Source organism: Phyllobates terribilis, unplaced genomic scaffold, assembly GCF_046119375.1.
Source record: "Phyllobates terribilis strain yellow unplaced genomic scaffold, ASM4611937v1 Scaffold_11__3_contigs__length_659146591, whole genome shotgun sequence".
NCBI lineage: Eukaryota > Metazoa > Chordata > Amphibia > Anura > Dendrobatidae > Phyllobates > Phyllobates terribilis.
Genome location: NW_027362771.1, coordinates 526,167,152 through 526,179,294, shown reverse-complemented (window position 1 = coordinate 526,179,294; position 12,143 = coordinate 526,167,152). Strand labels below are relative to the sequence as shown.

Here is a 12,143-nt window from a genome sequence, read left to right as displayed (position 1 = left end):
CTGATTGGTAAGAATGTGGTTGTGTATTTGGATTACATTTTGATTTATTCACCAGATCTGGAGTCCCATTGGCAGAGTGTACGTGAAGTTTTGCAGTTATTGAGTGATAATTCACTCTTTGCTAAGCTGGAGAAATGTGAGTTCGCTGTGCAGAAAATTAGTTTTTGGGGCTACATTGTCTCCAGCGAGAGCTTTGAGATGGACCCTGTGAAGGTTCAGGCTGTGCAGGAATGGCCAAGGCCTATTGGGTTGAAATCTATACAGAGATTTTTGGGTTTTCCCAATTATTACAGGAAATTCATTAAGAATTTTTCTGTAATTGTTAAACCTCTAACCGATCTCACCAGGAAAGGTGCGAATACGGCCCAGTGGATTACTGAGGCCAATGAAGTGTTTGAGTATCTCAAAGAGAGGTTCAGTTCTGCCCCTATCCTTATGCAGCCTGATGAGACCAAGCCCTTTTTGGTCGAGGTCGATGCTTCATCGGTGGGGGTCGGAGCAGTTTTGTCTCAGGAGAACAAAGGTGGAGTACATCCTTGTCCCTTCTTTTCGAAAAAAATTTCGGAAACCAAACTGAATTATGATGTTGGAAATCGGGAGTTGCTGGATATTAAACTCGCGTTTGAACATTGGCGTCATTTTTTGGAAGGCGCTAGATTTCCTATTCAGGTTTTCACAGATCATAAGAATTTGATCTATCTGGATGCTGCCAAGCGCTTGAATGCCCGTCAAGCTAGGTGGGCACTTTTTTTTTCTCGGTTTCATTTTTCTGTTACCTATATCTCTGGTACTAAGAATGTTAAAGCCGATGCTTTATCTCGCAGCTTCTCTCCTACGGTCGGTGCCGAGGAGGAGGAGAGCATTTTACAGAAAGGAGTTGTGGTGGCGGCTTTGGACTCCGTTTTGGAGAATGGGATTCTGAAAGCTCAAGATGATGCTCCATCTAACACTCCCCATGGGAGGTTGTTCATGCCTAGAGCCTTTAGGAGAGATTTGTTTGTGGAGTGTCATGAGTCTCTGTTGGCGGGTCATCCAGGAATTTAATAGACTAAGAGACTGATCAGTCGCAGGAGAAATTGCACAACACATTTTGGGGGTCTTTCTTCTTCTGCTATCCATGTGAAAATGAGAAAATTTGGGGTTAAAACAACATTTTTGTGTGAAAAAAAAACTTTTTTTTTTTCAGTTTAACATTGTAAAATTAAGTAAACCACCTGTGGGTTCAAGGTGCTCATCACAAGATAAATTCCTTGAGAGATCTAGTTTCCAAAATAGGGTCACTTGTGGGAGGTTTCCTCTGTTTAGGCACATCAGGAGCTCTCCAAACACTAGATGACACCCACAGACCATTCCATCAAAGTATGCGTTCCAAAACGTTAGTCCTTTACTCCTTCCTTTCCGAGCCCTGCCATGCGCCCAAACAGAAGTTTTCCCCCACATATGGGGTATCAGTGTACTCAGGAAAAATTGCACAACAAATTTATGGATCCATTTTCTCATGTTACCCTTGTGAAATCAAAAAAATTAAGGCTAAAACAATTTTTGTGGGAAAAATTTAATTTTTTATTTACACAGTTCAACGTTATAATTTCTGTGAAGCACTTGGGGGTTCAAGTTGCTCACCACACATCTAGATAAATTCCTTGAAGGGTCTAGTTTCCTAAATGGGGTCACTTATGGGGGTTCCCACTGTTTAGGCACACATCAGGGGCTCTCGAAACGCGACATGGCGTCGTCTCTCAATTCCAGACGATTTTGAGTTCAAAAAGTCAAACGATGCTCCTTCCTGTCGTAGCCCTGCTGTGCGCCCAGATAGTAGTTTTGCCCCATATATGGGGTATCGGCATACTCAAGAAAAATGGACAACAAATTTTGGGGTGCATTTTCTCCAATACCCTTGTGAAAATAAAAAATTTGGGGCTAAAGTAACATTTTTGTTAAAAAAAAAGTAAAATGTTCATTTTTTTACTTCCACATTGCTTTAATCCCTGTGAAGCATCTGAAGGGTTATTAAACTTCTTGAATGTGGTTCCAGAGTTATTACCACATAAAGTGAGACAGGTCAGAATTATAAAATTTGTCCTGGTCAGGAAGGTGAAAACAGGCTTGGGTGGTGAAGGGGTTAAGGTAATTTACGTGGAAACCCTGAGGCAAGGGCTTAGAGGAGACCGCAGGATAAATGTGAACTGAGTCTTATTCCAATTTTTGGGAGGCAGAATGAAAAAATAAACAGTACTTCAAGAACTGTTTTTATTGTTACGTGCTGTTTTAAGCACAGTATAAGTGATGTTATATTTATTCTTTGGGTCGATGCGATTACAGCAATACCAGATTTATTTTGTTTTTTAATAGGTTTTGCTACTTATACACACTAAAAATGCTTTTATACAAAATTTTTTTTTTTTGCCGCTATATTCTGAGAACTGTAACATTTATTTTTTGGCGAACAGAGCTGCACGAGGGCTCATTTTTTGTGGGACGAGTTGAAGATTTTTTGGATATCATTTTGGGATATATAACATTTATCGATCACTTTATATTTAGAATTTTCGGATGCAGAAAGAACAAAAATCAGCAATTAAAGTTATTGTTTTATATTTTTTCATTAAATTGCTCATTTTTCGCTCAAAGTGATTAAACTGATTTATTCTTCGGGACAGTACAATTACAGCGATATTAGATTTATATTGCTTTTTAGATCCTTTGCTACTTTTGCACATTAAAAAATATTTTACAAAAATGAATTTGTTTTTGCAATGCCATATTCTGAGCTGTGACTTTTTTTTATTTGATTTTTTTTATGGAGTAGCCCGCACTTTCTCCAGACCCGAGTCCCATAGAAAACCCATAGGATCAGCTGAGTCGTCGTGTAGAAGCTCGTAACTCTGCATCCCAGAACCTCAATGACCTGAGGGCCACCCTTCAAGAAGAGTGGGATGCCATGCCTCAGCAGACAATAACTCCACTTGTGAACAGCAGGAGACGTTGTTGTCAAGCTGTAATCGATGCTCAAGACCACATGACAAGTCACTGAGACTGACATTTTTTGCTGGGGCATACTGACCACTTTTGTTCGCTTTTGTTTCAATAAACTGTTTGAGATGAGGAATTCACCATTGAATTCTACAAAAATGCCCTACATTCATGATAAAAAAAGATCACTGTCGCGTGAACTTTTTACGTTTTCCATAAATTTCACCGGAAAGCCAAATATCCCTTACTTTTTGTGAGTAGTGTGTGTATGTTATTTTTGTTTCTATCTTAGGATTTATCGGAATAAATAATGTGACAGTTTTATAGCTCAGGTCATTCCAGACTCAGCGAAACCAATTATATACACTTTTTTTTTCTTTTTTTACACATAAGTTGTGTTTTTAGTGGCAAAATAGCCATTTGTGATGTTTTTTTTTGGGGGGGGGACTTCCTTTTTTTTTTTACACATTTTTTTTTATTTTGTCCCACTGTGGAACATGAATATTTTACACTCTGATCGCTGGTCTCGTGCGTGGCGGGGCATGGGACTTGTCACTTTTACACGGTCACATCCTATTAGACCCTGCTTATGGTTCATCAGAGGACCTCGGGTTGCAATAGGAACACACCGTTGTGATTAACAGCGGCATCTAAGGGGTTAATGGGCCCGATCTGTTCCATAACCAGTCAGGACCGATACGACAGGGTGTCAGCTCTCCCATTGGGGGGCGCTATTCACTTATTAAAGCCGTGAAAAAGCAGAGCTGAGGGATAAAGTCGCTTCATGATAGCCGTGAAAACACTGCAGACACGGTGTGCAGAAACACTACGGCTATGTTCACATGGAGGTCGGATTTGCTTCAAAATCCCCCTCAAAAATCGCTTGGAAAAAGGCTCCCAATCATTTTGATGGGAAATCCACTTTTGTTGTTAACAAGGGTGTAAAATTTACAACGTTATGAATTCTGTATTGAGATAAAAAAGAAAACACAACTATAAGAAAAACTAGTCGTATAGTCGTAGACAGACACAGCCATTAGTGTGCCTCCTGTGTCTGTGACTGACTAACACGCGCAGCTACACGCCAGTATTTATACAGCAGCTCCTCCCCCTCACATTTCCCGCCTCCACCAGCGTGACGTCACATGTGCTGTCCCGCCCAGTGAACGTCCGCACGCTTCAGCGACGCACTGGGGCCTGAGCCACCGGGAGACCGAGAAGAGCGAATGTGAGCAGTAGGCGGAGCTAACGTGCACCATAATGAAGCGGAGAAATAAATAATCTCGGAAGGTGAGCGCGCAGTGATACGGGCGAGGGGGTGAATGACGCGGATGTGCCTGTGTTGTGTGGCGCAGTCTTTGCTGCACACAGTTCGGTCGCTGCGCCATGAGCCGATCACTAGGGACAGTTCTGCCTAATGATAGAGGAAGGGTGGTTGTGCGGCTGCCTCCTCCACGCCAGAGGGGGACGGTGACCGGCACCCGGCACGTGACTGGCGGCCATAACAATGCCTGAGCTGTGCTGGGGAGAAGTCCTCAGTATCAGCTCGTGCCCCCCCCCCCCCAATCCGCTGGTCATGGTGGTCTTATGTACACTACTCACTGAGTAGTGACCAGTCTCCCTCATTAATGAGATTGTTGGGTGTCCTTACCCATCTTAAAGGGGTTGGGCTGCAAGTCTGTAGTCACTCTTTATGTGAAGGGCATGTGATTTGCATGCTTCCGGCCACATTTCGACTAGACGTGTCCGTCCTCACTAGATACACTTGCATTGAGCGACGCCACGCATGTCTAGTTGGCATATGATCACATGTACGCAAATCACATGCTTGTGGTCACACTCCTGGAATAGGAGAATCCTGGCCATGTACAGTGCAGGTGATGTGAGGATTCACATAGAATGGCTGCAAACTTGTAACCTAAGGCCGAACAACCCTTTTAAGCTGATCCTTTGGATTGGTCATCTACTTTGGATGTGTCAGTACCCGCTTTTCTCCCAAGCCACCCGCCTGCTTCTGTTCACTGTGTGTTCCAGAACTGTAGCTCACAGTTCTGACTCTAGTAGGGACAGAGCTGCAGTTATCAGCAGCGACCACCACAAGTGAGTGGCGCTGTGATGTTCCCGCTCAGCTCGCTATTTACTTATGCCTCCTGTATAGTTGAAAGCACCTGATCGGTGGGAGTGTTGGGCGTCAGGCCACACTCAAATAATATTCATGACTTATCCTTAGGGTGCAGTCAGATGGCTGTATAAATCGTGAGCGCGATGCTCGGACTGGTCGGCAGGTCACCCGAGCCTTGCCGCTTCAGATTTCTCTATTCAGCTGTCACGCTCGGGTCAGGAGAGCCGCCGGCCAGTCCATGCTCTGCCTTCCAATCTCTGTCCGATTTATTTGGCCGTCTGACTGCACCCGTAGGATGGATAGGTTATCAGTATCAAGGTGGGACAAACCCTTTAAAGGGAATCTGTCACCACTTCGGAGTTATCAGACCACTACTATGGGCATACAGGGTATAGAAAAGTAAATCTATACATACCTGTATGGTCCATAGTAGAGATCTGATTGCATAGAAATCTGTTTTTATAAATTCCGTTTCTCAAAGGCTTGGCGTCCCCTGGATGCCAAGAAATCCCCACCTATGTGCTTATTATTCCCTCAAATTCCCCGCTTGTCTGCATAATTATTATATCCCCCCTCTCCCCTGCATGTCACAGGGCCCTGTGACGTGCACTGTGCTCCCTGACTTCCCGAGCATGCACAAAGCACCGCTCACATAGAGCTCACAAACAGCGCGCTCTGCTTCATCCCGGCCCGTCTGCCTGTGCACTGTGCTGCGGGGTTCTATTGTGCAGGTGACGGGAAATGACAGTGACTCCCCTGCAATAGAAACCTGCGACGTAGTGCACAGGCAGACTGGGCCGGGATGAAGCAGAGCGCGCTGTATGTGAGCGGCGATTTGCGCATGTCCGGGAGCACAGTGCACATCACAGAGCCCTGTGACGTGCAGGGGAGGGGGGATATGATAATTAAGCAGATAGGCGGGGATTTCTTGGCGTCCCCCAGACGCCAAGCCTGTGAAAAACAGAGTTTATAAAAATAGATTTCTCTGCAGTCAAACCTCTGCTATGGGCCATACAGGTATGTCTAGATTTACTTTTCTATACTCTGTATGCCCATAGTACAGGTCTAATATCTCCAAAGTGGTGACAGATTTCCTTTAAAGTGAATCTGTCAGCAGGATTTCACTCTCCAAACTATATGTATGTGCATGTGGCTCTTTCAGAGAAAAGTCCCGCACTACCTTTAGGGTATGTGCACACAATCAGTGTTCGCTGCGGATTGGACACAGCGCAAGTGCGCTGCTTGCAATCCGCAGCGGACAGATGTTACAGCATAGTGGATGGGATTTATACTGATCCCATGCCTACTATGTGTCTGCGGCACACCTGCGGAAACAGACATGCGGCACGTCTTTCCAGACAGCAGCATGTCTATTTCCTGCGGCTCCGCATGCGAGCTTTCCCCATAGACGTAACGTCTATGGGGAAAGCTCGACTATGAGAAAAAAAAACCCGGCCGGCGCTCATTTGCATAATGAGCGGAAGTCGGAGGCGGCTTCTCCGCAGCCGGCTCCGGATCGTCTGCACATACCCTTACATGGCCAGTCCTTTTTGGTATGCAAATGAGGTTCAACTGCTTTCGAAACCTGGTAGCACTTTCCAAACCATGTTTTTTTTAGCACATGTCAATAAAATATAATATTTTTAGGAAAAAAAAATCCTTGACGGTAGCCGGATATTTTCCTGTTCATACGTAGCACTTTCCAAGCCTCTGTCACTCTCTCTCTATTCCCTGCCCTGCACCACCTTCTCCAGCTGGACTGATGGCTCCTTTGCTGCCTGACTTCAAGCAAAGTAGCTGTCACTCAAGCAGGTGAGGGTTTTATTTTCAGCCGTATTTTTTTTTTGTATTATTTCATGAATTTCATGAAATAATTAAAAAAAAATATACGTGGGGCTTCGTCCTATTTTTGTGTCCAGTGTCAGTGTCAGTGACGTGCATGAGGTGAGCTGAGTTCATTGGACATTTCTGGGGCGGCTGACGGCTGGTGTTTCTAGCCTGGGAGGGGGCCAATATTCATGGCACCCTTCCTGGGCTATTAATATCAGCCCCCAGCTGTCTGCCTAGCCTTTGCTAGCTATTAAAATAGGAGGGACCCCACGTCATTTTTTTTTTTGGGTCCCCCATTTTAATAGCTAGTATAGGCTAGGTATTCAGCTGGGGGTTGATATTAGTAGCCTGGGAAGCTCCGTGGGTATTACCCCCTTCCCAGGCGTCAAACATCTGCCCCAGCTGTCTGCTTAACCTCCGCTAGAGACTAAAATTAAGGGGAACCCCACGCCAATTTTATTTTTAATAAATCCTTTATTTTAACACTAAATGACAAGTACAGTAACCAGCACTGTCACTGTACTTCATATATATGTGACTGACATGTTTCTATCTATCTAATCTATGTGTGATGCTCTATTCTTTCTGTTCTAAATTGTCGGGTACCGATGCTGAATTGCCGGCCGGCTTTTTTAAAGAGACAGTGCATGAAAACACTATTATTTTTTTTAATAAATCCTTTAACACTAAATGACAAGTACAGTAAGCTGAGCGCTGCCATCCAGCTTGTCAGCCTTCAGAGACACTGTAGAGCGCAGGCATTATGGGAACTTCCGATTCCGGTATTCGATATTCTAAAAGTATCGGAACTCCGATACTGCGAATATCGGTCGATTCCCGATATTTCAGTATCGGAATGCTCAACACTAGTCAGGAATAAACGATGGACACGGCCAGAAAAAATGTCGAGGAGTCCAAAGTTACAAACTTTGTAGTCCTGTTTGCCCTACTGTAGTTAATGGCTCTGTCTGGGTTGGAAGTGTCTGATGGAGACAGCAATTGATATTCAGTGAAAACTTTGGCGCCAAAATAATCAAATAGTAGGTTTCTTTTGCACAAAGTGATACTTTAATTCATCCCAAACCAATATGTACAGATGATGTCCGCTGTTCAAGCCGTGCTGGCCTTTGTCGAGGTTATCTGTGCAGGCGGTGGTTGGCATATCTGGTGAAGACATGTGGAGCGGGACTTGCTGAGCGCTGTCAGTGCGGGGAGTGTGGTTATAGCCGCCGCTCCCTGTGTGCTGAAGGTGACTGAAGCTGCTCTGACCCACTCCTGTGACTGAAAGCCCGAGGCTGCCGGGGGGAATTAAGTTCATTACCTTCTGGCAGTTCGGCTGTCAGTCTGTGTGACCGGGCAGCTCCAGAACGCTATTAACCTGCAGATGAACCCCAAATTTTCAAGTTAATAGCTTCTTTTTTTTTTTTTTACACAACCGGTTCCCATTAATTCCCCCTAGGTGACTTGAACCTCTGATGTGTGTGTGTGTGTATATATACACTGTGTTCCAAATTATTATGCAAATAATATTTTCTCAGATTTTCCCAAATTACCTATATGAATTGCAGTCATTGTAATTTTCCAGTCAAATAACTATTAGCGTACAATTGAAAGGTTTTTGTACAAACTGTCTATGATAACAGTATATTTTTTAAAAAATAAAAAAGCTCAAACTGCACTCAAAATGCATGTTCCAAATTATTATGCACAGTAGAGTTTTCAACCTTTTCATTTTAATAAAGAACAAAAAATGGTCCTTTTTGAAATTATAAGCATTAGCAGGTTATTACAAACTGAAATCAAACAGTTTTCAACTCAAAACTTTATTCTAGGTGATGTTACATTTGCACATAGGACCCTTTGTTCTAAAGGAGCTTCTGAACTCTCTCATCCATTGAATTTGTCAGGTTTTGGATGGTTTCTGCTTCAATTGTTTTGCATGAGGACAGAATACCCTCCCAGAGCTGTTGCTTAGATGTGAACTGCCTCCCGCCATCATAGACACTCCTTTTGATGATTCTCCAGAGGTTCTCAATGGGGTTGAGGTCAGGGGAGCATGGGGGCCACACCATAAGTTTGTCCCCTTTTATGCCCATAGCAGCCAGAGATGGTTTCATCTGTCCAAAGAATGTTCTTCCAGAATTGTGCTGGCTTTTTTAGATGTTTTTTTAGCAAAGTCCAGTCTAGCCTTTTTATTCTTGATGCTTATGAGTGGCTTGCACCGTGCAGTGAACCCTCTGTATTTACTTTCATGCAGTCTTCTCTTTATGGTAGATTTGGATATTGATACGCCTACCTCCTGGAGAGTGTTGTTCACTTGGTTGGCTGTTGTGAAGGGGTTTCTCTTCACCATGGAGATTAGTCTGTGATCATCCACCACTGTTATCTTCCGTGGGCCCCCAGGTCTTTTTGCATTGATGAGTTCACCAGTGCTTTCTTTCTTTCTCAGGATGTACCAAACTGTAGATTTTGCCACTCCTAATATTGTAGCAATTTCTCGGATGGTTTTTTTCTGTTTTTGCAGCTTAAGGATGGCTTGTTTCACCTGCATGGAGAGCTCCTTTGACCGCATGTTTACTTCACAACAAAACCTTCCAAATGCAAGCACCACACCTCAAATCAACTCCAGGCCTTTCATCTGCTTAATTGAGAATGACATAACGAAGGGATTGCCCACACCTGTCCATGAAATAGCCTTGGAGTCAATTGTCCAATTACTTTTGGTCCCTTTAAAAACAGGGTGGCACATGTTAAGGAGCTGAAACTCCTAAACCCTTCATCCAATTTTAGTGTGGATACCCTCAAATGAAAGCTGAAAGTCTGAACTTCAACTGCATCTGAATTGTTTTGTTTAAAATTCATTGTGGTAATGTCTAGAACCAAAATTAGAAAAATGTTGTCTGTCCAAATATATACGGACCTAACTGTATATGTGTGTATATATATATATATATATATATATATATATATATATATATTATATAATATTGCAGTGTTTTAACTCTGCAGTATATTGTAGTTTTGACAATATCCTACTATGATACTATGATGACTGTAAGGGGGTTCTTCTGTTGACCCCCAAATGCCATGGCATCAACATCTTCAGCAGTCTGTCATTGTGTTGAGATGGGGAAGGGGATTTGCAATGGGCAACTTTAAGTCATTCCTATGCTCGGGAAGGAACCGTTTAAAGCGAACCTGTCATCAGGATTGTGCTAAGTAAACTACAGGCAGTGTCAGATTGCCGATGTTACACTGATTAAAATGATACCTGGGTTGATTAAATCCGTCCTGTAGTTCTTGTTTAATCTTTATTTGCGATTTGGACAAAATGAGATGCTTGTGCTTTGGGGCGGCCTGTGGGCGGGGCTTTCTTTGGTGCTCTGGCCTTATCTTGATCATGGTGGCTTAAATTACAGGTCACTGATCCTTCAGTGACCTGCCTCATACTTTAAAGTTCACCTGCCAGGAATATTGTGCAAGTCCACAATTCTCTTCCTGATATCTTGGCTGATTTCTTTAGACTTTCCCATGATTCTAAACAAAGAAGCAGTGTGTTTCAGGTGTGCATTAAAATACATCCACAGGTGTGTCTCTAATTAACTCAGATGTTGCAAAAAAAAATGATCTGAAGCTTCCAAACACATTACATCATATGGGCAGTCCAGAATTGTTTGAAGGCATAGTAATCTTAGTGATTGTAAACTTTTGACTTTGCAGTAAGTAATAAAAATGCTTTAAAACATTCTCTCTCTCATTATTCTGGCATTTGGCCAATATTAAAAATTATGGTAATCCTAATTGACCTAAAACGGGAAAGGTTTATTCTGATTTCATGTCAGATATTGAGGAAAACATGCATATGTCTTTTTATATAGTGTATGTAAACTTATGGTTTCAACTGTAAGTCACATTTTGGGAGTAGGATCTTAAACGGGACATGTGACTTGCTCAAAATAATTGCGTTAAATGGACTCTGTTAGCTCAGAATGACTGTTCAAACCAAGTACCGCGGCTCAGTGCACAAAGGTGTGGTAAATCATTTATATACACCTTACCGCCTCATTGTTTTCCCACAATCTACACCTCCCACACACACTTTTTTGATTGACAGCTCTGGCTTCATAGGGCCAGAGAAAGGCAGAGACAGATGGAAAAGAAGAAGGTGTATCTACAGTGCCTACAAGTAGTATTCAACCCCCTGCAGATTTAGCTGGTTTGATAAGATGCAAATAAGTTAGAGCCTTCAAACTGCAAACGAGAGTAGGTTTTATGAACAGAAGCATAAATCTTACAAACCAAAAAGTTATGTTGCTCAGTTGAATTTTATTAAATTTTAAACATAAAAGTGTGGGTCAATTATTATACAACCCCTATGTTTAATATTTTGTGGAATAACCCTTGTTTGCAATTACAGCTAATAATCGTCTTTTATAAGACCTGATCAGGCCGGCACAGGTCTGTGGAGTTATCTTGGCCCACTCCTCCATGCAGATCTTCTCCAAGTTATCTAGGTTCTTTGGGTGTCTCATGTGGACTTTATTCTTGAGCTCCTTCCACAAGTTTTCAATTGGGTTAAGGTCAGGAGACTGACTAGGCCACTCCAACACCTTGACTTTTTCCCTCTTGAACCAGGCCTTGGTTTTCTTGGCTGTGTGCTTTGGGTCGTTGTCTTGTTGGAAGATGAAATTACGACCCATCTTAAGATCCTTGATGGAGGAGCGGAGGTTCTTGGCCAAAATCTCCAGGTAGGCCGTGCTATCCATCTTCCCATGGATGCGGACCAGATGGCCAGGCCCCTTGGCAGAGAAACAGCCCCACAGCATGATGCTGCCACCACCATGCTTGACTGTAGGGATGGTATTCTTGGGGTCGTATGCAGTGCCATCCAGTCTCCAAACGTCACGTGTGTGGTTGGCACCAAAGATCTCGATCTTGGTCTCATCAGACCATAGAACCTTGAACCAGTCTGTCTCAGAGTCCTCCAAGTGATCATGAGCAAACTGTAGACGAGCCTTGACATGACGCTTTGAAAGTAAAGGTACCTTACGGGCTCGTCTGGAACGGAGACCATTGCGGTGGAGTACGTTACTTATGGTATAGACTGAAACCAATGTCCCCACTGCCATGAGATCTTCCCGGAGCTCCTTCCTTGTTGTCCTTGGGTTAGCCTTGACTCTTCGGACAAGCCTGGCCTCGGCACGGGAGGACACTTTCA

At 43.3% G+C, this 12,143-nt stretch overlaps 1 protein-coding gene across 3 annotated transcripts in view; it reads left to right on the top strand.

The window, feature by feature from the left end:
* Window positions 1–4,093: 4,093 nt before the first annotated feature.
* Window positions 4,094–12,143, top strand: part of KANSL3 (KAT8 regulatory NSL complex subunit 3) — a 60,122-nt gene continuing 52,072 nt past the window's right edge. For all 3 annotated transcript variants that reach the window (XR_012251343.1, XM_073653682.1, XM_073653684.1), the window contains exon 1: window positions 4,094–4,263. The gene's annotated coding sequence lies outside the window, so the exon portion shown is untranslated. The remainder of the gene's footprint in view (window positions 4,264–12,143) is intronic.